Source organism: Pseudophryne corroboree, chromosome 5 (genome assembly GCF_028390025.1).
Source record: "Pseudophryne corroboree isolate aPseCor3 chromosome 5, aPseCor3.hap2, whole genome shotgun sequence".
NCBI classification, from domain to species: Eukaryota; Metazoa; Chordata; class Amphibia; order Anura; family Myobatrachidae; genus Pseudophryne; species Pseudophryne corroboree.
In genome coordinates, this window is record NC_086448.1 from 239253779 (window position 1) to 239256731 (window position 2953).

The following is a 2953-nucleotide window of genomic DNA, read 5'->3' on the forward strand; positions in this document are numbered from 1 at the left end:
AAAAAAACAAAATTGGACGATACGTGACCCTTGTTAGCGGGGATGAGAAAATAAATTTACCATTTTCTCCTATTATATACTGTCCTAGTTGGTGGTGCGCCCAGAACCAGAAAGCACACAGACTTACCATGGAAGAGAAAAGAAGGCTCTTGTGTGGGCGCACTCTTGTACAAGAAAAGTTGATTATATAATGTGAATTTAAGAAATATTTAAAACATAACTTTTAATGATAACATTAAACCATGATCACCCATCCAATAAGATCCATAAGACAAATTACAGAGTTACAAAAATGATAAAATGTTCTGGTCTCTTGTTTTTCAAAGAGTGTTCGGAAAGGTTGTAGACACTGTATTGTCATACCCCCATTTCCCCTACCTGACTCTTCAGAGGTGGAAGATCCGTAAGCCCCATCTATCTGGTGGTTACCCTCCACAGATAGCAACATTTCATTTAGAGGAATCTTTAATATACCTGCACCCATTATACTGCAGTGCAAATTTTACTATAAAGGTTTTTCTTCTATACGGGCTAGAATCCTAGACCTCATTTGAGTTCCTCTGGATAATTCTGGTGTCAGAATAATTATTGATATGGTAGTTTATTTTCAACACAGGCATTTTTTCTGTATCTTTTCTCTGTATTTATAATGAGATAATATTTTGTCTTAAACATCATGTCCTGACAGCTATATCCTTTTACTGTACATTTTACAGACAGGCCCAATATCTTTGCTTTCCACAAGAGTCGACATTTATGCTTGGTGATTTATGCATATTGTGAAAAATTTTATTCACAGGTTTATTTCTGCCACCTTGAACCACACTATATAAGCATGTATGATTACATACCTTTTTCTGAAAAATATTGTCCTCTGGGAGGTAGATTACAGTTCCAGTCCTACCCAAATTAAAGGGCAGGACACCAGGGAACCCTTTTTCATTATCTATAGGACTTCAAGTCTCTGTGTAAAACATTTTTCCGTTACGGCCAGGCTGTTTTTTCTTCCTATTGAAGCAATCCGCCTGTTGGGAATTGTGCGCATTCTATACATAAGTAGATTTTTGTTCTGCAACCATGTATTGTCGTATATCCGTTCTCTGAAAATTATTGTTGTCCGTGTGACCAACCATATTTCCAGTCCCACCCAAATTAAAGGGCAGGACGCCAGGGAGCTTTTCCTTATATTAATAGGACTCCTTGTCACGGTCTGACATATATTTCCTTGTTATAGTCAGGCCGTTCTCATATAAACAATTAGCCGGCCTCATTAGTCCATCCATTGAGGAAATTAACTTGTCACTCTGTCCACCTATTTCGTGGACTCTCATCCACGATTCACGGAGCACGGTACCACTTTCGTGGGAACTGTTGAACCGCGTCTAACGTGGAAAGCAGACCCACACATTTCCACTTACTTTACTTATTCATTTTCTTCTATCCTCTTTCATTATTTCATACTATAATTTCATATATAGGTGCACTCTCATTGGTGTACAGGCCACATAAATCTCTACTACCACACCACGCTGTCAGCGCCCAATCTCGTTCGATCTTGAAAGCTAAACAGCGTTGGGCCGGGTCAGTATCAGGAGAGGAGACTACCTGGGAATACCTGGTGTTGTAGAGCAGGAATTATTTTCCGTCTTCATGTGACAAGAGACACCAACAGCAGTATCACCACTAATTCTATTCAGCATCTCTCTACTATTGTGCTTAGCCATTTCATTTCTTGATGTTAGTTTAATGCCTTCAATTCTGTTTGAAAACATGGGATTTGTCTACCACTCAGGTATAGCATTTACACTTTGGTGACCATTATTTACCACTGAATTTAAGTGACGAGAATTGGACTTCTTTACAGTATCTCACACTTTGATGACCATAAATTACCACTGAATTTAAGTGACGAGAATTGGACTTCTTTACATTATCCTGTTTGACCACCCCCGGTCTCAATAATACAGAAACTCTGTACTGGTCAGGGGAAATGGGGGTATGACAATACAGTGTCTACAACCTTTCCGAACACTCTTTGAAACACAAGAGACCAGAACATTTTATCATTTTTGTAACTCTGTAATTTGTCTTATGGATCTTCTTGGATTTGTGATCATGGTTTAATGTTATCATTAAAAGTTATGTTTTAAATATTTCTTAAATTCACATAATCAACTTTTCTTGTACAAGAGTGTGCCCACACAAGAGCCTTCTTTTCTCTTCCATTGTAAGTCCATTTGGTAAACTGGTCAGCTGGTTGCATACCAGGTGTCATGGCAGAGTATGGAGGGGTAGCAAAGATCTAAAAAGTTCCTGTGCTTATCTGAACCTTAATGGTTTTAATATTAATTTATCCTGCTCACTCAGTAAGTCCAATATTGTCTTCCTTGAGTTGAATATCTATATAAAAAATGGGCACATATGTATAAGTCATAGACTGCCTACAGAATCTAATAGTTACATTGCAATGAAATGGCAGATCATTTTCTAACAAAGGGTTATGAGGCACAGGTTTTAAAAAAGGCACAAGAATGATTAGGGAATACGGACAGACAAACTTTTGATCAAGAAAACCCCTTCAAGTCAGACTAAAAAAATAATTGCGAATGGGTCTTCATTTCTTAGTTTAATCCACATTTTAAGAAAATAGAATCCATTTTTAAGAACAATGGGATATTCAGAAGAGAGTTAGAAATTTAAAAGGTCAGCTTCGTGGAACACATCCACAATATTAGAAAGGGTCTGGGAACCCAGACTCTGGCCTCACATTTTAAGCAAAAACATGATAAAAAAATGCCATTTAAAATTATTCTGTGGGATTAAACAAGTTATACCTACATGGAGATGTAAAAATGTAGATTTCAGACATTCACATACTAACATGAAGTGGATTTATAAATTTAAAAACACTAATCCCAAATGGCCTTAATGGAAAGTTTGAATTAAAGTGTTT

At 37.0% G+C, this 2953-nt stretch overlaps 1 pseudogene; it reads left to right on the forward strand.

Moving 5' to 3' along the window:
* The first annotated feature begins 1511 nt into the window (after positions 1 to 1511).
* LOC134930708 (5S ribosomal RNA) lies at positions 1512 to 1630 on the forward strand (annotated as a pseudogene).
* The last annotated feature ends 1323 nt before the right edge of the window (positions 1631 to 2953 follow it).